Raw genomic sequence first — 27,278 nt, 5'->3', positions numbered from 1 at the left:
GTCATGCGTTATACAGAACCAATGTGTTGTGGTAGTAAAGCATTTGTTTTCTCTAGTTAATGAACCAATATCTGATAGGTCAGTAAAGATCACATGATCGTCATGCGTGGACAGAACCAATATCTGATAGGTCAGTAAAGATCACATGATCATCATGCGTGGACAGAACCAAGATCTGATAGGTCAGTAAAGATCACATGATCGTCATGCGTGGACAGAACCAATATCTGATAGGTCAGTAAAGATCACATGATCATCATGCGTGGACAGAACCAAGATCTGATAGGTCAGTAAAGATCACATGATCGTCATGCGTGGACAGAACAATGGAATAGCTTAGACAATACATGTATTTTATTGATGTAGTATATTCTACATTTCTTCCCATTTTATTTTCCTGCTCCACCCCCCCCATCGTCTCCCAGCTGTCTATATGTATGTAATCCTGCTACTTTTCATCAGTCATTATAAACTGGGTGGTTCGAGCCCTGAATGCTGATTGGCTGACAGCCGTGGTATATCAGATGACGAATCAAAGGAATTACTAGTTTGTTGTATGTAATCCTGCTACTTTTCATCAGTCATTATAAACTGGGTGGTTTGAGCCCTGAATGCTGATTGGCTGACAGCCGTGGTATATCAGATGACGAATCAAAGGAATTACTAGTTTGTTGTATGTAATCCTGCTACTTTTCATCAGTCATTATAAACTGGGTGGTTTGAGCCCTGAATGCTGATTGGCTGACAGCCGTGGTATATCAGATGACGAATCAAAGGAATTACTAGTTTGTTGTATGTAATCCTGCTACTTTTCATCAGTCATTATAAACTGGGTGGTTTGAGCCCTGAATGCTGATTGGCTGACAGCCGTGGTATATCAGATGACGAATCAAAGGAACTACTAGTTTGTTGTATGTAATCCTGCTACTTTTCATCAGTCATTATAAACTGGGTGGTTCGAGCCCTGAATGCTGTTTGGCTGACAGCCGTGGTATATCAGATGACGAATCAAAGGAATTACTAGTTTGTTGTATGTAATCCTGCTACTTTTCATCAGTCATTATAAACTGGGTGGTTTGAGCCCTGAATGCTGATTGGCTGACAGCCGTGGTATATCGGATGACGAATCAAAGGAATTACTAGTTTGTTGTATGTAATCCTGCTACTTTTCATCAGTCATTATAAACTGGGTGGTTTGAGCCCTGAATGCTGATTGGCTGACAGCCGTGGTATATCAGATGATAAATCAAAGGAATTACTAGTTTGTTGTATGTAATCCTGCTACTTTTCATCAGTCGTTCTGTTATACACTCCACTTCCTTCACTACCTAGCCTGCATAATGCTTTCAAAAATGTTTTGTTAACAGCATTCATTGTCCTCTTCGTCACCGTGCTGTAGCCTAATTAATACGGGTATCTTTACCGGTGAGAGTGGGGTCTATTTGTGGTGGAGAATGTGCTGGGTGCCCGTACAGGAGACTTATTATTGCTTATTGAAGACTCATCAAGCCTACTAGGTCTTGTTTTCTGTTTGTCAAGAACGTGTTTTTTCCGGACTCTTCTGTCTGTCTGTGTCGTCCTGCCGTCTGATGTTACCGTGGCGACGGGAGAGTGGTCGATAAACCCTGACGGTGAGGGTGATCCGTCATAATACAAGTAGATTGATACATCTGGAGGAGAGGGATGGAGAGAGGGATTCCGGAGATGGAGAGAGGGATACAGAGAGAGGGAGGGATACAGAGGTGGAGAGAGGGAGGGATACAGAGGTGGAGAGAGGGAGGGATACAGAGGTGGAGAGAGGGAGGGATACAGAGGTGGAGAGAGGGAGGGATACAGAGGTGGAGAGAGGGAGGGATACAGAGAGAGGGAGGGATACAGAGAGAGGGAGGGATACAGAGGTGGAGAGGGATACAGAGGTGGAGAGGGATACAGAGGTGGAGAGGGATACAGAGGTGGAGAGGGAGGGATACAGAGATGGAGAGGGAGGGATACAGAGATGGAGAGGGAGGGATACAGAGATGGAGAGGGAGGGATACAGAGATGGAGAGGGAGGGATACAGAGATGGAGAGGGAGGGATACAGAGATGGAGAGGGAGGGATACAGAGATGGAGAGAGGGAGGGATACAGAGATGGAGAGAGGGAGGGATACAGAGATGGGGAGAGGGAGGGATACAGAGATGGAGAGGGAGGGATACAGAGAAGGAGAGAGGGAGGGATACAGAGATGGAGAGGGAGGGATACAGAGATAGAGAGGGAGGGATACAGATATGGAGAGGGAGGGATACAGAGAGGGAGAGGGATACAGAGATGGAGAGAGGGAGGGATACAGAGATGGAGAGGGAGAGGGATACAGAGATGGAGAGGGAGAGGGATACAGAGATGGAGAGGGAGAGGGATACAGAGATGGAGAGAGGGAGGGATACAGAGATGGAGAGAGGGAGGGATACAGAGATGGAGAGAGGGAGGGATACAGAGATGGAGAGAGGGAGGGATACAGAGATGGAGAGAGGGGATACAGAGATGGAGAGGGAGGGATACAGAGATGGAGAGGGAGGGATACAGAGATGGAGAGGGAGGGATACAGAGATGGAGAGGGAGGGATACAGAGATGGAGAGGGAGGGATACAGAGATGGAGAGGGATACAGAGAGGGAGGGATACAGAGATGGAGAGAGGGAGGGATACAGAGATGGAGAGAGGGAGGGATACAGAGATGGAGAGAGGGAGGGATACAGAGATGGAGAGAGGGAGGGATACAGAGATGGAGAGAGGGAGGGATACAGAGGTGGAGAGAGGGAGGGATACAGAGATGGAGAGAGGGAGGGATACAGAGAAGGAGAGGGAGGGATACAGAGATGGAGAGGGAGGGATACAGAGATGGAGAGGGAGGGATACAGAGAAGGAGAGAGGGAGGGATACAGAGGTGGAGAGAGGGAGGGATACAGAGGTGGAGAGAGGGAGGGATACAGAGGTGGAGAGAGGGAGGGATACAGAGGTGGAGAGAGGGAGGGATACAGAGGTGGAGAGAGGGAGGGATACAGAGGTGGAGAGAGGGAGGGATACAGAGATGGAGAGGGAGGGATACAGAGATGGAGAGGGAGGGATACAGAGATGGAGAGGGAGGGATACAGAGATGGAGAGGGGAGGGATACAGAGAAGGAGAGAGGGAGGGATACAGAGAAGGAGAGAGGGAGGGATACAGAGAAGGAGAGAGGGAGGGATACAGAGAAGGAGAGAGGGAGGGATACAGAGATGGAGAGAGGGAGGGATACAGAGATGGAGAGGGAGGGATACAGAGGTGGAGAGAGGGAGGGATACAGAGATGGAGAGGGAGGGATACAGAGAAGGAGAGAGGGAGGGATACAGAGATGGAGAGAGGGAGGGATACAGAGATGGAGAGGGAGGGATACAGAGGTGGAGAGAGGGAGGGATACAGAGATGGAGAGGGAGGGATACAGAGATGGAGAGGGAGGGATACAGAGATGGAGAGGGAGGGATACAGAGAAGGAGAGAGGGAGGGATACAGAGATGGAGAGGGAGGGATACAGAGGTGGAGAGAGGGAGGGATACAGAGGTGGAGAGAGGGAGGGATACAGAGAAGGAGAGGGAGGGATACAGAGAAGGAGAGGGAGGGATACAGAGTGGAGAGGGAGGGATACAGAGAAGGAGAGAGGAGAGAAAAAAAGAGTGATTCGATTAAATCACATACATTGTTTATTTAATCAGTTCTATAAACACTTGCCAATTAGCAGAAAATGAGTAGAATGGATTATTGCGTTGTCAGTAATGGTCAATTCAAGGCTCATGATTGAAGCTCTGCATTTGCACATTTATGTTTTACATTTTACATACATGTTTTACATTTATGTTTTACATTCACACGCAATGAATGTTGACGTTGAATACTATTTTCAAAGATGCATGCTGGGGGCATGTTTATTTGCATTTGTGTCGATGTTCCACTTGCGTGAGAAATGACACTCCGGTCCATTTGAACTATATCGGGAGACCGTTTTGGCTCAGACGTGACGTTGTTGGTGTTGTTTTGGGCCTGGATCACACTTGGCCGTTAAGATATTTTGACAGCCTCTTTTTCGCTCCTTCCTTCAATCCATTCTGCCCACACTTGCAAGGTTCCGCAACATTTTAATTTGCACCCTCTTGAAACCAGCTGGTCCCAGATCTGTTTGTGCTGGCAGACTGGCACCCGGGCTGAAGGAAAGAACCCTAAATATTCTGCAAGTGTTGTGTACAGACGAACACAGAGGAGGAACATGGTCTTTGCCAAAGCTATGTTATTTTGAAGAAAAAAAAACGGGCCTTTTCTCAATTAAATGAGCTATAACTCCTCCGTGTTCTCGTTGGCTCCTTTTGAAACAAAACAGGAAAGAGGCCGAGGTAAAAGAAGAGGCAGTGAGGAGAGGAGGAAAATGAGCCGGGTCTCTTCTCCACCCGCATCAGGAAAAGAAACATGCCTTCAAGGTGAAGGTTTAGTACTGAACATGGTTATCGGCTCTGGGGAAGGAGAAATGTGTGAGAGCTGTGACTGACTGGGTGTAGGAGGTAATCCAGAAGAAGCTCGCTCATTAGATGCAGAAACCTGTGGTGTCATTTGGGACTTGGGAGTGTGTGAGGACATTTGTCTGTCTGTTTGTTACACTCTAGCAGGTGGAGGAGACGTTTTGATACCCAACATCCTGTGTTTTTTTGGGTGGCGGGGTGGACACCGATTGGTAGGTATTATTTATCATGTAGATACTGTTATCTCGATCTGGCCTTCACCTTCTCAACAGCCCATGTTCCATCTGGCTTCTCGGTTGCCTTTGTGGTGTAGTTGAGTAGTTACATTACTGTCGTTACGTAGCCACGCTGGCCTAATGTAGCCACACTGGCCTAATGTAGCCACGCTGGCCTAATGTAGCCACGCTGGGCTAATGTAGCCACGCTGGGCTAATGTAGCCACGCTGGCCTAACGTAGCCACGCTGGGCTAACGTAGCCACGCTGGCCTAATGTAGCCACGCTGGCCTAATGTAGCCACGCTGGGCTAATGTAGCCACGCTGGGCTAATGTAGCCACGCTGGGCTAATGTAGCCACGCTGGGCTAATGTAGCCACGCTGGGCTAATGTAGCCACGCTGGGCTAATGTAGCCACGCTGGCCTAACGTAGCCACGCTGGGCTAACGTAGCCACGCTGGGCTAACGTAGCCACGCTGGCCTAACGTAGCCACGCTGGGCTAATGTAGCCACGCTGGGCTAATGTAGCCACGCTGGGCTAATGTAGCCACGCTGGGCTAATGTAGCCACGCTGGCCTAATGTAGCCACGCTGGCCTAACGTAGCCACGCTGGGCTAACGTAGCCACGCTGGGCTAACGTAGCCACGCTGGGCTAACGTAGCCACGCTGGGCTAACGTAGCCACGCTGGGCTAATGTAGCCACGCTGGGCTAACGTAGCCACGCTGGGCTAACGTAGCCACGCTGGCCTAACGTAGCCACGCTGGCCTAACGTAGCCACGCTGGCCTAACGTAGCCACGCTGGCTAACGAGCCACGAACGTCCACGCTGGCCTGACAACGCTGGCTAACGTAGCCACGCTGGGCTAACGTAGCCACGCTGGGCTAACGTAGCCACGCTGGCTAACGTAGCCACGCTGGGCTAATGTAGCCACGCTGGGCTAATGTAGCCACGCTGGGCTAATGTAGCCACGCTGGGCTAATGTAGCCACGCTGGCCTTGTTGGCTTAGCCACGCTGGGCTTGCGTAGCCACGCTGGGCTAACGTAGCCACGCTGGGCTAACGTAGCCACGCTGGGCTAACGTAACGCTATGTTTTGCCACGCTGGGCAACGTTTACGCTGGGCTAACGTAGCCACGCTGGGCTAACGTAGCCACGCTGGGCTAAATGCCACGCTGGGCTAACGTATTGGGCGAGCCACGCTGGGCTAAATAGCCACGCTGGGCTAACGTAGAGCCACGCTGGGCTAACGTAGAGCCACGCGGGGCTAACGTAGCCACGCTGGCCTGACGTAGCCACGCTGGCCTGACGTAGCCACGCTGGCCTGACGTAGCCACGCTGGCCTGACGACGTAGCCACGCTGGCCTAACGTAGCCACGCTGGCCTAACGTAGCCACGCTGGGCTAACGACGTAGCCACGCTGGCCTAACGTAGCCACGCTGGCCTAACGTAGCCACGCTGGCCTAACGTAGCCACGCTGGGCTAACGTAGCCACGCTGGGCTAATGTAGAAAAAGACTGAGCGTTACGGCTGCAGAGAGAGAGACAGAGATCGGATCAAAGTTCTACAAGACATTGTATGGGACACTTTCAATTGTGCCTTCAGAGGCCAAGCAATCAGTCTTTAAAACAAACAATTTAGGTGAATAGAGATTCGACTAACAAAGGAAATAGAGGAACTAACATCACAAATAGATTGTAATGAAAACTGTAGAGGCGTAAGCGTACGCCAGAGGAAAACAAAACGATTTGGAAAAACATATCCAAGAACGATCTAGTGTAATATAATCCTTTCAGAAAGTGTTGACAGCCCTCAAACTCCATTTAAAATTGAATAAATTGAGATGTATTTATTTTTTGTGTCAATAGCCTACACGCAATACCCCATAATGGTGGCTGGTAGCTGAGTGGTTAGAGGGTAGGGGCGGCAGGGTAGCCTAGTGGTCAGAGCGTAGGACTACATTTACATTTACATTTAAGTCATTTAGCAGACGCTCTTATCCAGAGCGACTTACAAATTGGTGCATTCACCTTATGACATCCAGTAGAATAGTCACTTTACAATAGTGCATCTAAATCTTAAAGGGGGGGGGGGGTGAGAAGGATTACTTATCCTATCCTAGGTATTCCTTAAAGAGGTGGGGTTTCAGGTGTCTCCGGACTAGTAACGAAAGGTTCCAAGATCGAATCCCTGAGCTGACAAGGTAAAAATCTGTCGTTCTGCCCCTGAACAAGGCTGTTTACCCACTGTTTCTAGGCCGTCATTGTAAATAAGAATTTGTTCTTAACTGACTTGCCGAGTTAAATAAATATAAATGTCAAAGTGGAATAATATGTTTTGATTTCAGCTTTTATTTAAAAATTAAATTAAAATAAATATCTTGATTCGATAAGCTAAATACTCTATATATACAAAGTATGTCAATACCCCTTCAAATGAGTGGATTCAGCTATTTCAACCACACCCTTTGCTGACAGGTGTATAGAATTCACCACACAGCCATGCAATCTCCATAGACGGACATTGGCAGTAGAATGGCCCGTACTGAAGAGCTGTGACATTCAAACTTGGTACTGTCTTGATTCAAAACTTTACGTTTTTCAATTTAAATTATTATACAAAATTATTCGCCACCAACAGAATTGTGTATATATACAGTGGAAGTTTGGAAGTTTACATACAGCTATTCCTGACATTTAATCCTAGTAAAAATTCCCTGTTTTAGGTCAGTTGGCATCACCACTTTATTTTAAGAATGTGAAATGTCAGAATAATAGTTGAGAGAATGATTCATTTCAGCTTTTATTTCTTTCATCACATTCCCAGTGGGTCAGAAGTTTACAGATGTTTACACTCAATTCGTATTTGGTAGCATTGCCTTTAAATTGTTTAACTTGGGGCGAACGTTTCGGGTTGCTTCCCACAATAAGTTGGTTGAATTTTGTCCCATTCCTCCTGAGATGTTACTTCAATATATCCACATCATTTTCCGTCCTCATGATGCCATCTATTTTGTGAAGTGCACCAGTCCCTCCTGCAGCAAAGCACCCCAACAACATGATGCCCCCCACCCCCACAACATGATGCCCCCACCCCCACAACATGATGCCCCCACCCCCACAACAACATGATGCCCCCACCCCCACAACATGATGCCCCCACCCCCACAACATGATGCCCCCACCCCCACAACATGATGCCCCCACCCCAACAACATGATGCCCCCACCCCCACAACCCCCACAACATGATGCCCCCCACCCCCACAACATGATGCCCCCACCCCCACAACATGATGCCCCCACCCCCACAACATGATGCCCCCACCCCCACAACATGATGCCCCCACCCCCACAACATGATGCCCCCCCACCCCCACAACATGATGCCCCCACCCCCACAACATGATGCCCCCACCCCCCCCCACAACATGATGCCCCCACCCCCACAACATGATGCCCCCACCCCCACAACATGATGCCCCCACCCCCACAACATGATGCCCCCACCCCCACAACATGATGCTGCCACCCCCGTGCTTCACGGTTGGGATGGTGTTCTTCGGCTTGCAAGCCTCACCCTTTTTCCTCCAAACATAACGGTGGTCATTATGGCCAAACAGTTTCATCAGACCAGAGGACATTTCTCCAAAAAGTACGAGTTTGTCCCCATGTGCAGTTGCAGACCGTAGTCTGGCTTTTTTATAGCGGTTTTGTGAGGTCGGACACTGATGTTGGGCGATTCAGCCTGGCTCGCAGTCGGCGTTCCAATTCAAAGTGTATGTAAGCTTCCAATTTCAACTGTATATGGGGTGTTACAGGTTTTGTTTTTTCCATTTAATTTTTAGACATTGGACGTTGGCGGACAGATTGGTGTCATCTCGTTAGTCACTTTGTGTTACTCCTGTGCTGGTTGGTCACCTCGTTAGTCACTATGTGTTACTCCTGTGCTGGTTGGTCACCTCGTTAGTTGGTATGTGTTACTCCTGTGCTGGTTGGTCACCTCGTTAGTTGGTATGTGTTACTCCTGTGCTGGTTGGTCACCTCGTTAGTCACTATGTGTTACTCCTGTGCTGGTTGGTCACCTCGTTAGTCAGTATGTGTTACTCCTGTGCTGGTTGGTCACCTCGTTAGTCACTATGTGTTACTCCTGTGCTGGTTGGTCAACTCGTTAGTCACTATGTGTTACTCCTGTGCTGGTTGGTCACCTCGTTAGTTGGTATGTGTTACTCCTGTGCTGGTTGGTCACCTCGTTAGTCACTATGTGTTACTCCTGTGCTGGTTGGTCAACTCGTTAGTCACTATGTGTTACTCCTGTGCTGGTTGGTCACCTCGTTAGTCACTATGTGTTACTCCTGTGCTGGTTGGTCACCTCGTTAGTCACTATGTGTTACTCCTGTGCTGGTTGGTCATCTCGTTAGTGGGAAGGGGTTTCACCTGTGCTAGCCCAGGTAATATTTAAGAGTGGCTGGCCCAGGTCTCCTGTTGTCTTGAGAGACGTGGTGGGTTCACACCTTTTTAGTTAACTCTCCCTTGTTCAAATCAAATGTGATTGGTCACATCCACGTTATTTAGCAGATGTGATTGGTGATGTAGCAAAATTATTTTTTACATTTTTTTTATCAAATCAAATTTGGGACAAACAATCCTTAATCAGATCTTCCCTGTTTTCATTTTTTTTCACAGATTGTAAATTAAAGATTAATATTTTTGCTGTATTATGTTGTTAATTGATTGACTTTGGCTTTCCAAAATTTTAGATAAATGTGATAATTTATTTCAGCCTGAACCTGTGACCAGAAACCAGCTACGTGGTGGTGATGCCAGAATGAATGTTCTCATGACTCTGAGAGATGAGATGGTTGCTATGTTCCCCAGCAAGACGATCAATAATGTCGCTCATACAAAAATGGTGAACTAACAAAATGTCATTGACAACAACCAAAATGAAACGGGTGGTGTTTTTGGAGGGGTTCTGAATTGACACTCATGGGGGGACGGACTGAAACTGAAAGTTGCCTAGCAACAACAACTGGGACCTAGAAGACACCCACCGTGAGCTCCCACTAAATTTGCCAAAGAACAGTCCAAACAAAAGAACAACCCACACCAAACTACAAGACAGGAAGCAAACCAAAAACAAATGCCAGTCTTTAATGTGGATAAGCCGGTCTTTAATGTGGATAAGCCGGTCTTTAATGTGGATAAGCCGGTCTGTAATGCGGATAAGCCAGTCTTTAATGCGGATAAGCCAGTCTTTAATGTGGATAAGCCGGTCTTTAATGTGGATAAGCCGGTCTTTAATGTGGATAAGCCGGTCTTTAATGTGGATAAGCCGGTCTGTAATGCGGATAAGCCAGTCTTTAATGTGGATAAGCCGGTCTGTAATGCGGATAAGCCGGTCTGTAATGCGGATAAGCCAGTCTTTAATGCGGATAAGCCGGTCTTTAATGCGGATAAGCCGGTCTTTAATGCGGATAAGCCGGTCTTTAATGCGGATAAGCCAGTCTTTAATGCGGATAAGCCTGTCTGTAATGCGGATAAGCCGGTCTTTAATGCGGATAAGCCGGTCTTTAATGCGGATAAGCCAGTCTTTAATGCGGATAAGCCGGTCTTTAATGCGGATAAGCCGGTCTGTAATGCGGATAAGCCGGTCTTTAATGCGGATAAGCCGGTCTGTAATGCGGATAAGCCGGTCTGTAATGCGGATAAGCCGGTCTGTAATGCGGATAAGCCGGTCTTTAATGCGGATAAGCCGGTCTTTAATGTGGATAAGCTGGTCTGTAATGCGGATAAGCCGGTCTGTAATGCGGATAAGCCGGTCTGTAATGCGGATAAGCCGGTCTTTAATGCGGATAAGCCGGTCTTTAATGCGGATAAGCCAGTCTTTAATGCGGATAAGCCAGTCTTTAATGCGGATAAGCCAGTATTTAATGCGGATAAGCCTGTCTGTAATGCGGATAAGCCGGTCTTTAATGCGGATAAGCCGGTCTTTAATGCGGATAAGCCGGTCTTTAATGCGGATAAGCCGGTCTTTAATGCGGATAAGCCGGTCTTTAATGCGGATAAGCCGGTCTTTAATGCGGATAAGCCGGTCTGTAATGCGGATAAGCCGGTCTGTAATGCGGATAAGCCGGTCTTTAATGCGGATAAGCCGGTCTTTAATGCGGATAAGCCGGTCTTTAATGCGGATAAGCCGGTCTGTAATGCGGATAAGCCGGTCTTTAATGCGGATAAGCCGGTCTTTAATGCGGATAAGCCGGTCTGTAATGCGGATAAGCCGGTCTTTAATGCGGATAAGCCAGTCTTTAATGCGGATAAGCCGGTCTTTAATGTGGATAAGCCGGTCTTTAATGTGGATAAGCCGGTCTTTAATGTGGATAAGCCGGTCTGTAATGCGGATAAGCCAGTCTTTAATGCGGATAAGCCGGTCTGTAATGCGGATAAGCCGGTCTGTAATGCGGATAAGCCAGTCTTTAATGCGGATAAGCCGGTCTTTAATGCGGATAAGCCGGTCTTTAATGCGGATAAGCCAGTCTTTAATGCGGATAAGCCGGTCTTTAATGCGGATAAGCCGGTCTGTAATGTGGATAAGCCGGTCTGTAATGCGGATAAGCTGATGTCTCCTTTCCTATTTTATTTGATACGATGAAGAGACAGTTTTTATTATTCTCTTGAGTGTTTATTACAAATCTCTCCATTTCATATAGTTATTATATATTGTACGTTGCTCTGGAAAAGAGTGGAGACCTGTAAATTACTGAAATGTTATGTTTATATTCTATAAATATATTCTTATCTACATCATAAGGAGAATCATGGACCGGAATCATAATGCACTCTTAAGTGATTGTCTAATGCATCCGTGGCTCACATAGGCTGGTACATATTAAACCCCATTATACACTTGTGGTAGTATCTAGGTCAAATGGAAGGGAACCGCACAAATCAGTCTGTTTTGATGTTGTTCTGTTCTGTTTCCCCGTGTCATCACCCAATGACGTTCTGTTTCCCCGTGTCATCACCCAATGACGTTCTGTTTCCCCGTGTCATCACCCAATGACGTTCTGTTTCCCCGTGTCATCACCCAATGACGTTCTGTTTCCCCGTGTCGTCACCCAATGATGACAAAATTAACAAATAATCCCTCTGTTAGATGTATGACTGCACTTGGTTAGCAAGCTGAACATTGTGTTTGTCGGAGCCCAGATACTGTATAATAAGGCTGTGACTTGTATTAGTGGTGGTTCGTGGTTGTCTTGTATTAGTGGTGGGGTGTCTTGTATTAGTGGTGGGCCATGGGTGTCTTGTATTAGTGGTGGGTCGTGGTTGTCTTGTATTAGTGGTGGGTTGACTTGTATTAGTGGTGGGTCGTGGTTGTCTTGTATTGGTGGTGGTTTGTGGTTGTCTTGTATTGTCTTGTATTAGTGGTGGGCCATTGACTTGTCTTGTATTAGTGGTGGGTCGTGGTTGTCTTGTATTAGTGGTGGTTTGTGGTTGTCTTGTATTAGTGGTGGTTGTCTTGTATTAGTGGTGGGTGGGTTTAGTGGTTGTCTTGTATTAGTGGTGGGCCATTTAGTGGTGGGTCGTGGTTGTCTTGTATTAGTGGTGGGTTGACTTGTATTAGTGGTGGGTCGTGGTTGTCTTGTATTAGTGGTGGTTTGTGGTTGTCTTGTATTAGTGGTGGGTCGTGGTTGTCTTGTATTAGTGGTGGGTCGTGGTTGTCTTGTATTAGTGGTGGGTCATGGGTGTCTTGTATTAGTGGTGGTTCGTGGGTGTCTTGTATTAGTGGTGGGTCATGGGTGTCTTGTGTTAGTGGTGGGTCGTGGTTGTCTTGTATTAGTGGTGGGTCATGGGTGTCTTGTATTAGTGGTGGGTTGACTTGTATTAGTGGTGAGCCATGGGTGTCTTGTATTAGTGGTGGGTCGTGGTTGTCTTGTATTAGTGGTGGGTCATGGGTGTCTTGTGTTAGTGGTGGGTCGTGGTTGTCTTGTATTAGTGGTGGGTCATGGGTGTCTTGTATTAGTGGTGGGTTGACTTGTATTAGTGGTGGGCCATGGGTGTCTTGTATTAGTGGTGGGTCATGGTTGTCTTGTATTAGTGGTGGGTCATGGGTGTCTTGTATTAGTGGTGGGTCATGGGTGTCTTGTATTAGTGGTGGTTCGTGGGTGTCTTGTATTAGTGGTGGGTCATGGGTGTCTTGTGTTAGTGGTGGGCCATGGGTGTCTTGTATTAGTGGTGGTTCGTGGGTGTCTTGTATTAGTGGTGGGTCATGGGTGTCTTGTGTTAGTGGTGGGTCATGGGTGTCTTGTGTTAGTGGTGGGCCATGGGTGTCTTGTATTAGTGGTGGGTCGTGGTTGTGTTGTATTAGTGGTGGGTTGACTTGTATTAGTGGTGGGTCGTGATTGTCTTGTATTAGTGGTGGTTCGTGGTTGTCTTGTATTAGTGGTGGGGTGTCTTGTATTAGTGGTGGGGTGTCTTGTATTAGTGGTGGGCCATGGGTGTCTTGTATTAGTGGTGGGTCGTGATTGTCTTGTATTAGTGGTGGTTCGTGGTTGTCTTGTATTAGTGGTGGGGTGTCTTGTATTAGTGGTGGGTCGTGGTTGTCTTGTATTAGTGGTGGGCCATGGGTGTCTTGTATTAGTGGTGGGTCGTGGTTGTCTTGTATTAGTGGTGGGTTGACTTGTATTAGTGGTGGGTCGTGGTTGTCTTGTATTAGTGGTGGGTTGTCTTGTATTAGTGGTGGGTTGGCTTGTATTAAATCAAATCAAATCAAATGTATTTATAAAGCCCTTCTTACATCAGCTGATATCTCAAAGTTCTGTACAGAAACCCAGCCTAAAACCCCAAACAGCAAGCAATGCAGGTGTAGAAGCACGGTGGCTAGGAAAAACTCCCTAGAAAGGCCAAAACCTATGAAGAAACCTAGAGAGGAACCAGGCTATGTGGGGTGGCCAGTCCTCTTCTGGCTGTGCCGGGTGGAGATTATAACAGAACATGGCCAAGATGTTCAAATGTTTATAAATGACCACAGGCAGAACAGTTGAAACTGGAGCAGTAGCATGGCCAGGTGGACTGGGGACAGCAAGGAGTCATCATGCCAGGTAGTCCTGGGGCATGGTCCTAGGGCTCAGGTCCTCCGAGAGAGAGAAAGAAAGAGAGAGAGAGAATTAGAAAGATCATACTTAAATTCACACAGGACACCGGATAGGACAGGAGAAGTACTCCAGATATAACAAACTGACCCTAGCCCCCTGACACATAAACAACTGCAGCATAAATACTGGAGGCTGAGACAGGAGGGGTCAGGAGACTGTGGCCCCATCCGATGACACCCCCGGACAGGGCCAAACATGAACGATATAACCCCACCCACTTTGCCAAAGCACAGCTCCCACACCACTAGAGGGATGTCTTCAACCACCAACTTACCATCCTGAGACAAGGCTGAGTATAGCCCACAAAGATCTCCGCCACGGCACAACCCAAGGGGGGGCGCCAACCCAGACAGGAAGATCACATCAGTGACTCAACCCACTCAAGTGACGCACCCCTCCTAGTGACGGTATGAAAGAGCCCTAGTAAGCCAGTGACTCAGCCCCTGTAATAGGTTTAGAGGCAGAGAATCCCAGTGGAAAGAGGGGAACCGGCCAGGCAGAGACAGCGAGGGCGGTTCGTTGCTCCAGAGCCTTTCCGTTCACCTTCCCACTCCTGGGCCAGACTACACTCAATCATATGACCCACTGAAGAGATGAGTCTTCAGTAAAGACTTAAAGGTTGAGACCGAGTTTGCGTCTCTCACATGGGTAGGCAGACCGTTCCATAAAAATGGAGCTCTATAGGAGAAAGCCCTGCCTCCAGCTGTTTGCTTAGAAATTCTAGGGACAATTAGGAGGCCTGCGTCTTGTGACCGTAGCGTACGTATAGGTATGTACGGCAGGACCAAATCAGAGAGAAAGGTAGGAGCAAGCCCATGCTTTGTCGGTTAGCATTAAAACCTTGATATCTGCCCTTGCCTTATTAGTGGTGAGTAGACTTGTATTAGTGTTGAGGAGACTTGTATTAGTGGTGAGTAGACTTGTATTAGTGGTGAGTAGACTTGTATTAGTGGTGGGTAGACTTGTATTAGTGGTGAGTAGACTTGTATTAGTGGTGAGTAGACTTGTATTAGTGGTGGTTGACTTGTATTAGTGGTGGTTGACTTGTATTAGTGGTGGGTTGACTTGTATTAGTGGTGGTTGACTTGTATTAGTGGTGGGTTGACTTGTATTAGTGGTGGTTGACTTGTATTAGTGGTGGTTGACTTGTATTAGTGGTGGGTTGACTTGTATTAGTGGTGGTTGACTTGTATTAGTGGTGGGTTGACTTGTATTAGTGGTGGTTGACTTGTATTAGTGGTGGTTGACTTGTATTAGTGGTGGTTGACTTGTATTAGTGGTGGGTTGACTTGTATTAGTGGTGGTTGACTTGTATTAGTGGTGGTTGATTTGTATTAGTGGTGGTTGACTTGTATTAGTGGTGGGTTGACTTGTATTAGTGGTGGGTTGACTTGTATTAGTGGTGGTTGACTTGTATTAGTGGTGGGTTGACTTGTATTAGTGGTGGGTTGACTTGTATTAGTGGTGGTTGACTTGTATTAGTGGTGGTTGACTTGTATTAGTGGTGGGTTGACTTGTATTAGTGGTGGTTGACTTGTATTAGTGGTGGGTTGACTTGTATTAGTGGTGGGTTGACTTGTATTAGTGGTGGGTTGACTTGTATTAGTGGTGGGTTGACTTGTATTAGTGGTGGGTTGACTTGTATTAGTGGTGGGTTGACTTGTATTAGTGGTGGTTGACTTGTATTAGTGGTGGTTGACTTGTATTAGTGGTGGGTTGACTTGTATTAGTGGTGGTTGACTTGTATTAGTGGTGGGTTGACTTGTATTAGTGGTGGGTTGACTTGTATTAGTGGTGGTTGACTTGTATTAGTGGTGGGTTGACTTGTATTAGTGGTGGTTGACTTGTATTAGTGGTGGTTGACTTGTATTAGTGGTGGTTGACTTGTATTAGTGGTGGTTGACTTGTATTAGTGGTGGGTTGACTTGTATTAGTGGTGGGTTGACTTGTATTAGTGGTGGTTGACTTGTATTAGTGGTGGGTTGACTTGTATTAGTGGTGGTTGACTTGTATTAGTGGTGGTTGACTTGTATTAGTGGTGGTTGACTTGTATTAGTGGTGGTTGACTTGTATTAGTGGTGGGTTGACTTGTATTAGTGGTGTTTGACTTGTATTAGTGGTGGTTGACTTGTATTAGTGGTGGGTTGACTTGTATTAGTGGTGGGTTGACTTGTATTAGTGGTGGGTTGACTTGTATTAGTGGTGGGTTGACTTGTATTAGTGGTGGGTTGACTTGTATTAGTGGTGGTTGACTTGTATTAGTGGTGGTTGACTTGTATTAGTGGTGGGTTGACTTGTATTAGTGGTGGGTTGACTTGTATTAGTGGTGGGGTGACTTGTATTAGTGGTGGTTGACTTGTATTAGTGGTGGTTGACTTGTATTAGTGGTGGGTTGACTTGTATTAGTGGTGGTTGACTTGTATTAGTGGTGGTTGACTTGTATTAGTGGTGGTTGACTTGTATTAGTGGTGGGTTGACTTGTATTAGTGGTGGGGTGACTTGTATTAGTGGTGGGGTGACTTGTATTAGTGGTGGTTGACTTGTATTAGTGGTGGGTTGGCTTGTATTAGTGGTGGGTTGACTTGTATTAGTGGTGGTTGACTTGTATTAGTGGTGGGTTGACTTGTATTAGTGGTGGGTTGACTTGTATTAGTGGTGGGTTGGCTTGTATTAGTGGTGGGTTGACTTGTATTAGTGGTGGTTGACTTGTATTAGTGGTGGGTTGACTTGTATTAGTGGTGGGTTGACTTGTATTAGTGGTGGTTGACTTGTATTAGTGGTGGTTGACTTGTATTAGTGGTGGGTTGACTTGTATTAGTGGTGGGTTGACTTGTATTAGTGGTGGTTGACTTGTATTAGTGGTGGTTGACTTGTATTAGTGGTGGGTTGACTTGTATTAGTGGTGGTTGACTTGTATTAGTGGTGGTTGACTTGTATTAGTGGTGGTTGACTTGTATTAGTGGTGGGTTGACTTGTATTAGTGGTGGGGTGACTTGTATTAGTGGTGGGGTGACTTGTATTAGTGGTGGGTTGGCTTGTATTAGTGGTGGTTGACTTGTATTAGTGGTGGTTGACTTGTATTAGTGGTGGGTTGACTTGTACTAGTGGTGGGTTGACTTGTATTAGTGGTGGTTGACTTGTATTAGTGGTGGGGTGTCTTGTATTAGTGGTGGTTGACTTGTATTAGTGGTGGGTGGTGAGTGCAGGTCATGGTCTGAACATCATGTTTCCAGCCCTCCAGGTAGTTTGTGTTATTGTAGCAGCAGCATGGCATGCTGGGTTATAAGATGGCTTCCTGCCAACCCTAGTTATCTCCCATTACCAGCCTGATTGACCACCATCACATCACGCATCAGGAGCGTCTCCGAGGGGAAACACGTGTGTACACAGAGATACACACACACACACACACACACACACACACACACACACACACACACACACACACACACACACACACACACACACACACACACACACACACACACACACACACCAGTCGGCCAGCCAGCCAAAGTGTTACTGGCAGCCATATTGAGTGTTCCCATATACAGCTGCTATGCGGCTGGCCCAGCGGCGCTTAGCTAAATGGGATCTGTCTGATAGGTGATCTCCATGTAGCGCGTGATAGATAGATAGATACACACGCAGTATATTTGACCTTTCAACTTACCTATCAAGTCTAAAAACAATACCGAATGGTTTTAACAAGAATGCAAAAACCTAATAAAGAAATTGAGAAACCTGTCCAACCAAAAACACAGAGACTCAGAAAACATGAGTCTACGCCTTCACTATGGTGAATCACTAAGACAATACTAAAATACACTACGGAAAAAGAAGGAACAGCATGCCAGAAATCAGCTCAATGTAATTGAAGAATCCATAGACTCTAACCACTTCTGGGAAAATTGGAAAACACTAAACAAACAACAACACAGAGTTATCTTTCCAACTCGGAGATGTCTGGGTAAACCACTTCTCCAATCTTTTTGGCCTTATAAAAAAATAACATGCATGATCAAATCCAAATCTTAGAATCAACTATTAAAGATTAACAGACCCTCAGGACAGCAACACAATTAGACCTAACCAAATCATGAGAAAACTACATGATAATTACTTGCCACATTGGAAAGAATTAACAAAAAAAAACGTCTCCAACGAGAATGCTATTTGGCCCTACACAGAGAGTACACAGTGGCAGAATACCTGACCACTGTGACTGACCCGAACTTAAGGAAAGCTTTGACTATGTACAGACTCTGAGCATAGCCTTGCTATTGAGAAAGGCCGCCGTAGGCAGACCTGGCTCTCAAGAGAAGACAGGCTATGTGCTCACTGCCCACAAAATGAGGTGGAAACTGAGCTGCACTTCCTAACCTCCGGACAAATGTATGACCATATTAGAGACACATATTTCCCTCATAACACAGACCCACAAATAATTCGAAAACAAACCCAATTTTGATAAACTCTCATATCTACTGTGTGAAATACCACAGTGTGACATCACAGCAGTAAGATTTGTGACCTGTTGCCACAAGACAAGGGCAACCAGTGAATACAAACCATATTTATACTTATTTTCCCTTTTGTAATTTAAATATTTGCACATCGTTACAACACTGTATATAGACATATTATGGCATTTATAATGTCTTTATTCTTTTGGAACTTCTGTGAGTGTAATCTTTACTGTTCATTTTTATTGTTTATTTCACTTTTGTTTATTATCTACCTCACTTGCTTTGGTAATGTTAATATACGTTTCCCATTCCAATAAAACCCCTTGAATTGAAATAGAATTTAGAGAGGGAGACTAGTTGTAGCTGTCATGTGGTCTGGAAACCAACGGTTTGTTGGTATCATTCACTAGAGCAAGTCACTGCCTTGTCTCAGAATATACCTAGCTATGAGAAGTCACTGCATTGTCTCAAAATACACCTAGCTATGAGAAGTCACTGCATTGTCTCAGAATACACCTAGCTATGAGAAGTCACTGCCTTGTCTCAGAATACACCTAGCTATGAGAAGTCACTGCATTGTCTCAGAATACACCTAGCTATGAGAAGTCACTGCATTGTCTCAGAATACACCTAGCTATGAGAAGTCACTGCCTTGTCTCAGAATACACCTAGCTATGAGAAGTCACTGCATTGTCTCAGAATACACCTAGCTATGAGAAGTCACTGCCTTGTCTCAGAATATACCTAGCTATGAGAAGTCACTGCATTGTCTCAGAATACACCTAGCTATGAGAAGTCACTGCCTTGTCTCAGAATACACCTAGCTATGAGAAGTCACTGCATTGTCTCAGAATACACCTAGCTATGAGAAGTCACTGCATTGTCTCAGAATACACCTAGCTATGAGAAGTCACTGCATTGTCTCAGAATACACCTAGCTATGAGAAGTCACTGCATTGTCTCAGAATACACCTAGCTATGAGAAGTCACTGCATTGTCTCAGAATACACCTAGCTATGAGAAGTCACTGCATTGTCTCAGAATACACCTAGCTATGAGAAGTCACTGCATTGTCTCAGAATACACCTAGCTATGAGAAGTCACTGCCTTGTCTCAGAATACACCTAGCTATGAGAAGTCACTGCATTGTCTCAGAATACACCTAGCTATGAGAAGTCACTGCCTTGTCTCAGAATACACCTAGCTATGAGAAGTCACTGCATTTTCTCAGAATACACCTAGCTATGAGAAGTCACTGCATTGTCTCAGAATACACCTAGCTATGAGAAGTCACTGCCTTGTCTCAGAATACACCTAGCTATGAGAAGTCACTGCATTGTCTCAGAATACACCTAGCTATGAGAAGTCACTGCATTGTCTCAGAATACACCTAGCTATGAGAAGTCACTGCATTGTCTCAGAATACACCTAGCTATGAGAAGTCACTGCATTGTCTCAGAATACACCAAGCTATGAGAAGTCACTGCATTGTCTCAGAATACACCTAGCTATGAGAAGTCACTGCATTGTCTCAGAATACACCTAGCTATGAGAAGTCACTGCATTGTCTCAGAATACACCTAGCTATGAGAAGTCACTGCATTGTCTCAGAATACACCTAGCTATGAGAAGTCACTGCATTGTCTCAGAATACACCTAGCTATGAGAAGTCACTGCATTGTCTCAGAATACACCTAGCTATGAGAAGTCACTGCATTGTCTCAGAATACACCTGTCTGTCTCTCTATCCCGCTCTCTCTCTGTCTGTCTCTCTCTATCCCACTCACTCTGTCTGTCTCTCTCTATCCCACTCTCTCTCTGTCTCTGTCTCGCTCTATCCCACTCTCTCTCTGTCTGTCTCTCTCTATCCCACTCTCTCTCTGTCTGTCTCTCTCTATCCCACTCTCTCGCTGTCTGTCTCTCTCTATCCCACTCTCTCTCTGTCTGTCTCTGTCTATCCCACTCTCTCTCTGTCTGTCTCTCTCTATCCCACTCTCTCTCTGTCTGTCTCTCTCTATCCCACTCTCTCTCTGTCTGTCTCTCTCTATCCCACTCTCTCTCTGTCTGTCTCTCTATCCCACTCTCTCTCTGTCTGTCTCTCTCTCTATCCCACTCTCTCTCTGTCTGTCTGTCTCTCTCTCTATCCCACTCTCTCTCTGTCTGTCTCTCTCTCTATCCCACTCTCTCTCTGTCTGTCTGTCTCTCTCTCTCTGTCTGTCTCTCTCTATCCCACTCTCTCTCTGTCTGTCTCTCTCTATCCCACTCTCTCTCTGTCTGTCTCTCTCTATCCCACTCTCTCTCTGTCTGTCTCTCTCTATCCCACTCTCTCTCTGTCTGTCTCTCTCTATCCCACTCTCTCTCTGTCTGTCTCTCTCTATCCCACTCTCTCTGTCTCTCTCTCTATCCCACTCTCTCTCTGTCTGTCTGTCTCTCTCTATCCCACACTCTCTCTGTCTGTCTGGTCTTAGGAGCTAGACACAGAGTTGCCATGTCTTTCCGGTCTTAGGAGCTAGACACAGAGTTACCATGTCTGTCTGGTCTTAGGAGCTAGACGCAGAGTTACCATGTCTGTCTGGTCTTAGGAGCTAGACGCAGAGTTACCATGTCTGTCTGGTCTTAGGAGCTAGACACAGAGTTACCATGTCTGTCTGGTCTTAGGAGCTAGACGCAGAGTTGCCATGTCTGTCCGGTGCTAGACGCAGAGTTGCCATGTCTGTCTGGTCTTAGGAGCTAGACGCAGTTACCATGTCTGTCTGGTCTTAGGAGCTAGACAGAGTTACCATGTCTGTCTGGTCTTAGGAGCTAGACGCAGAGTTACCATGTCTGTCTGGTCTTAGGAACTAGACAGAGTTACCATGTCTGTCTGGTCTTAGGAGCTAGACGCAGAGTTACCATGTCTGTCCGGTGCTAGACACAGAGTTACCATGTCTGTCTGGTCTTAGGAGCTAGACACAGAGTTACCATGTCTGTCTGGTCTTAGGAGCTAGACGTAGAGTTACCATGTCTGTCCGGTGCTAGACACAGAGTTACCATGTCTGTCTGGTCTTAGGAGCTAGACACAGAGTTACCATGTCTGTCTGGTCTTAGGAGCTAGACGCGGAGTTACCATGTCTGTCCGGTGCTAGACGCAGAGTTACCATGTCTGTCCGGTCTTAGGAGCTAGACGCAGTTACCATGTCTGTCCGGTGCTAGACACAGAGTTACCATGTCTGTCTGGTCTTAGGAGCTAGACGCAGAGTTACCATGTCTGTCCGGTGCTAGACGCAGAGTTACCATGTCTGTCCGGAGCTAGACGCAGAGTTACCCTGTCTGTCCGGAGCTAGACGCAGAGTTACCATGTCTGTCCGGTGCTAGACACAGAGTTACCATGTCTGTCCGGTGCTAGACGCAGAGTTACCATGTCTGTCCGGTGCTAGACGCAGAGTTACCATGTCTGTCCGGTGCTAGACGCAGAGTTACCATGTCTGTCCGGTGCTAGACGCAGAGTTACCATGTCTGTCCGGTGCTAGACACAGAGTTACCATGTCTGTCCGGAGCTAGACGCAGAGTTACCCTGTCTGTCCGGAGCTAGACGCAGAGTTACCATGTCTGTCTGGTGCTAGACACAGAGTTACCATGCCTGTCCGGTGCTAGACACAGAGTTACCATGTCTGTCCGGAGCTAGACGCAGAGTTACCATGTCTGTCCGGTGCTAGACACAGAGTTACCATGTCTGTCCGGAGCTAGACGCAGAGTTACCATGTCTGTCCGGTGCTAGACGCAGAGTTACCATGTCTGTCCGGTGCTAGACACAGAGTTACCATGTCTGTCCGGTGCTAGACGCAGAGTTACCATGTCTGTCCGGTGCTAGACGCAGAGTTACCATGTCTGTCCGGAGCTAGACGCAGAGTTACCATGTCTGTCCGGAGCTAGACGCAGAGTTACCATGTCTGTCCGGTGCTAGACGCAGAGTTACCATGTCTGTCCGGAGCTAGACGCAGAGTTACCATGTCTGTCCGGTGCTAGACGCAGAGTTACCATGTCTGTCCGGTGCTAGACGCAGAGTTACCATGTCTGTCCGGTGCTAGACGCAGAGTTACCATGTCTGTCCGGTGCTAGACGCAGAGTTACCATGTCTGTCCGGTGCTAGACGCAGAGTTACCCTGTCTGTCCGGAGCTAGACGCAGAGTTACCCTGTCTGTCCGGAGCTAGACGCAGAGTTACCATGTCTGTCCGGTGCTAGACACAGAGTTACCATGTCTGTCCGGTGCTAGACGCAGAGTTACCATGTCTGTCCGGTGCTAGACGCAGAGTTACCATGTCTGTCCGGAGCTAGACGCAGAGTTACCATGTCTGTCCGGTGCTAGACACAGAGTTACCATGTCTGTCCGGTGCTAGACGCAGAGTTACCATGTCTGTCCGGTCTTAGGAGCTAGACGCAGAGTTACCATGTCTGTCCGGTGCTAGACACAGAGTTACCATGTCTGTCCGGTGCTAGACACAGAGTTACCATGTCTGTCCAGTGCTAGACACAGAGTTACCATGTCTGTCCGGTGCTAGACGCAGAGTTACCATGTCTGTCCGGTGCTAGACACAGAGTTACCATGTCTGTCCGGTGCTAGACACAGAGTTACCATGTCTGTCCGGTGCTAGACACAGAGTTACCATGTCTGTCCGGTGCTAGACGCAGAGTTACCATGTCTGTCCGGTGCTAGACGCAGAGTTACCATGTCTGTCTGGTCTTAGGAGCTAGACGCAGAGTTACCCTGTCTGTCCGGTGCTAGACGCAGAGTTACCATGTGTGTCCGGTGCTAGACGCAGAGTTACCATGTCTGTCTGGTCTTAGGAGCTCGACGCAGAGTTACCATGTCTGTCCGGTCTTAGGAGCTAGACACAGAGTTACCATGTCTGTCCGGTGCTAGACACAGAGTTACCATGTCTGTCCGGTGCTAGACACAGAGTTACCATGTCTGTCCGGTGCTAGACACAGAGTTACCATGTCTGTCCGGTGCTAGACGCAGAGTTACCATGTCTGTCCGGTCTTAGGAGCTAGACGCAGAGTTACCATGTCTGTCCGGTGCTAGACGCAGAGTTACCATGTCTGTCCGGTGCTAGACACAGAGTTACCATGTCTGTCCAGTGCTAAACACAGAGTTACCATGTCTGTCCAGTGCTAGACACAGAGTTACCATGTCTGTCCGGTGCTAGACGCAGAGTTACCCTGTCTGTCCGGTGCTAGACACAGAGTTACCCTGTCTGTCCGGTGCTAGACGCAGAGTTACCATGTCTGTCCGGAGCTAGACGCAGAGTTACCATGTCTGTCCGGAGCTAGACGCAGAGTTACCATGTCTGTCCGGTGCTAGACGCAGAGTTACCATGTCTGTCCGGTGCTAGACGCAGAGTTACAATGTCTGTCCGGTCTTAGGAGCTAGACGCAGAGTTACCATGTCTGTCCGGTGCTAGACACAGAGTTACCATGTCTGTCCGGTGCTAGACACAGAGTTACCATGTCTGTCCGGTGCTAGACACAGAGTTACCATGTCTGTCCGGTGCTAGACGCAGAGTTACCATGTCTGTCCGGTGCTAGACACAGAGTTACCATGTCTGTCCGGTGCTAGACACAGAGTTACCATGTCTGTCCGGTGCTAGACGCAGAGTTACCATGTCTGTCTGGTCTTAGGAGCTAGACGCAGAGTTACCCTGTCTGTCCGGTGCTTGACGCAGAGTTACCATGTGTGTCCGGTGCTAGACGCAGAGTTACCATGTCTGTCTGGTCTTAGGAGCTCGACGCAGAGTTACCATGTCTGTCCGGTCTTAGGAGCTAGACACAGAGTTACCATGTCTGTCCGGTGCTAGACACAGAGTTACCATGTCTGTCCGGTGCTAGACACAGAGTTACCATGTCTGTCCGGTGCTAGACACAGAGTTACCATGTCTGTCCGGTGCTAGACGCAGAGTTACCATGTCTGTCCGGTCTTAGGAGCTAGACGCAGAGTTACCATGTCTGTCCGGTGCTAGACACAGAGTTACCATGTCTGTCCGGTGCTAGACACAGAGTTACCATGTCTGTCCAGTGCTAGACACAGAGTTACCATGTCTGTCCGGTGCTAGACGCAGAGTTACCATGTCTGTCCGGTCTTAGGAGCTAGACGCAGAGTTACCATGTCTGTCCGGTGCTAGACACAGAGTTACCATGTCTGTCCGGTGCTAGACACAGAGTTACCATGTCTGTCCGGTGCTAGACGCAGAGTTACCATGTCTGTCCGGTGCTAGACACAGAGTTACCATGTCTGTCCGGTGCTAGACGCAGAGTTACCATGTCTGTCTGGTCTTAGGAGCTAGACGCAGAGTTACCCTGTCTGTCCGGTGCTAGACGCAGAGTTACCATGTGTGTCCGGTGCTAGACGCAGAGTTACCATGTCTGTCCGGTGCTAGAAGCAGAGTTACCATGTCTGTCCGGTGCTAGAAGCAGAGTTACCATGTCTGTCCGGTGCTAGAAGCAGAGTTACCATGTGTGTCCGGTGCTAGACGCAGAGTTACCATGTCTGTCCGGTGCTAGAAGCAGAGTTACCATGTCTGTCCGGAGCTAGACGCAGAGTTACCATGTCTGTCCGGTGCTAGACGCAGAGTTACCATGTCTGTCCAGAGCTAGACACAGAGTTACCATGTCTGTCCGGTGCTAGACACAGAGTTACCATGTCTGTCCGGTGCTAGACGCAGAGTTACCATGTCTGTCCGGTCTTAGGAGCTAGACGCAGAGTTACCATGTCTGTCCGGTGCTAGACACAGAGTTACCATGTCTGTCCGGTGCTAGACACGGAGTTACCATGTCTGTCCAGTGCTAGACACAGAGTTACCATGTCTGTCCGGTGCTAGACGCAGAGTTACCATGTCTGTCCGGTGCTAGACACAGAGTTACCATGTCTCTCCGGTGCTAGACACAGAGTTACCATGTCTGTCCGGTGCTAGACGCAGAGTTACCATGTCTGTCTGGTCTTAGGAGCTAGACGCAGAGTTACCCTGTCTGTCCGGTGCTAGACGCAGAGTTACCATGTGTGTCCGGTGCTAGACGCAGAGTTACCATGTCTGTCTGGTCTTAGGAGCTCGACGCAGAGTTACCATGTCTGTCCGGTCTTAGGAGCTAGACACAGAGTTACCATGTCTGTCCGGTGCTAGACACAGAGTTACCATGTCTGTCCGGTGCTAGACACAGAGTTACCATGTCTGTCCGGTGCTAGACACAGAGTTACCCTGTCTGTCCGGTGCTAGACGCAGAGTTACCATGTGTGTCCGGTGCTAGACGCAGAGTTACCATGTGTGTCCGGTGCTAGACGCAGAGTTACCATGTCTGTCCGGTGCTAGACGCAGAGTTACCATGTCTGTCCGGTGCTAGAAGCAGAGTTACCATGTCTGTCCGGTGCTAGACGCAGAATTACCATGTCTGTCCGGTGCTAGACGCAGAATTACCATGTCTGTCCGGTGCTAGACGCAGAGTTACCATGTCTGTCCGGTGCTAGACGCAGAGTTACCATGTCTGTCTGGTGCTAGACACAGAGTTACCATGTCTGTCTGGTGCTAGACACAGAGTTACCATGTCTGTCTGGTGCTAGACACAGAGTTACCATGTCTGTCTGGTGCTAGACACAGAGTTACCATGTCTGTCTGGTGCTAGTCACAGAGTTACCATGTCTGTCTGGTGCTAGACACAGAGTTACCATGTCTGTCTGGTGCTAGACACAGAGTTACCATGTCTGTCTGGTGCTAGACACAGAGTTACCATGTCTGTCTGGTGCTAGACACAGAGTTACCATGTCTGTCTGGTGCTAGACACAGAGTTACCATGTCTGTCTGGTGCTAGACACAGAGTTACCATGTCTGTCTGGTGCTAGACACAGAGTTACCATGTCTGTCTGGTGCTAGACACAGAGTTACCATGTCTGTCTGGTGCTAGACACAGAGTTACCATGTCTGTCTGGTGCTAGACACAGAGTTACCATGTCTGTCTGGTGCTAGAAGCAGAGTTACCATGTCTGTCCGGTGCTAGAAGCAGAGTTACCATGTCTGTCCGGTGCTAGACACAGAGTTACCATGTCTGTCCGGTGCTAGACACAGAGTTACCATGTCTGTCCGGTGCTAGACACAGAGTTACCATGTCTGTCCGGTGCTAGACACAGAGTTACCATGTCTGTCCGGTGCTGGACACAGAGTTACCATGTCTGTCCGGTGCTGGACACAGAGTTACCATGTCTGTCCGGTGCTGGACACAGAGTTACCATGTCTGTCCGGTGCTGGACACAGAGTTACCATGTCTGTCCGGTGCTAGACACAGAGTTACCATGTCTGTCCGGTGCTAGACACAGAGTTACCATGTCTGTCTGGTGCTAGACACAGAGTTACCATGTCTGTCTGGTGCTAGACACAGAGTTACCATGTCTGTCTGGTGCTAGACACAGAGTTACCATGTCTGTCTGGTGCTAGACACAGAGTTACCATGTCTGTCTGGTGCTAGACACACAGTTACCATGTCTGTCTGGTGCTAGACACACAGTTACCATGTCTGTCTGGTGCTAGACACACAGTTACCATGTCTGTCTGGTGCTAGACACACAGTTACCATGTCTGTCCGGTGCTAGATGCAGAGTTACCATGTCTGTCCGGTGCCACCTTGGACAACGTGTGATTATAATGTGCACACATAGACCCCTATGATCCCAGCTTGCTTCGAGTGAGCAATGTACAACACTCTGCTCTTCTTATGTTTCCAACCCAGTGTTTGTATCCGCAAGCCTTATCCATAATGTTTAGAGGGAGAGAGGTGAGTGAGGGAGGGAGGTGTGTGGAAGTAATGGATAGTCTGGACCTATCATGAGTTAATGGGATATGAAGGACTTTGTTAGGTGAGGGAGGGAGGTGGTGAGTGAGTGAGTGAGTGAGTGAGTGGT

The 27,278-nt window shown here is 47.6% G+C and overlaps 1 protein-coding gene and 1 long non-coding RNA gene across 2 annotated transcripts in view; both read left to right on the top strand.

Annotated features, from left to right (window-relative positions):
* The window catches only part of LOC118399730 (E3 ubiquitin-protein ligase RNF123), a 235,150-nt gene that overhangs the window by 112,057 nt on the left and 95,815 nt on the right, over positions 1 to 27,278 (top strand). The gene's annotated exons all lie outside the window — the stretch shown is intronic.
* LOC127910421 (uncharacterized) lies at positions 30 to 1,666 on the top strand. Its single transcript, XR_008074828.1, has 3 exons — positions 30 to 130; positions 183 to 234; positions 287 to 1,666. It is a non-coding gene; the product is annotated as an uncharacterized LOC127910421 (long non-coding RNA).

Source organism: Oncorhynchus keta, chromosome 21, assembly GCF_023373465.1.
Source record: "Oncorhynchus keta strain PuntledgeMale-10-30-2019 chromosome 21, Oket_V2, whole genome shotgun sequence".
NCBI classification, from domain to species: domain Eukaryota; kingdom Metazoa; phylum Chordata; class Actinopteri; order Salmoniformes; family Salmonidae; genus Oncorhynchus; species Oncorhynchus keta.
Note: the sequence above shows the minus strand (reverse complement) of the source record. Positions and strands in the feature narration are given on the sequence as shown.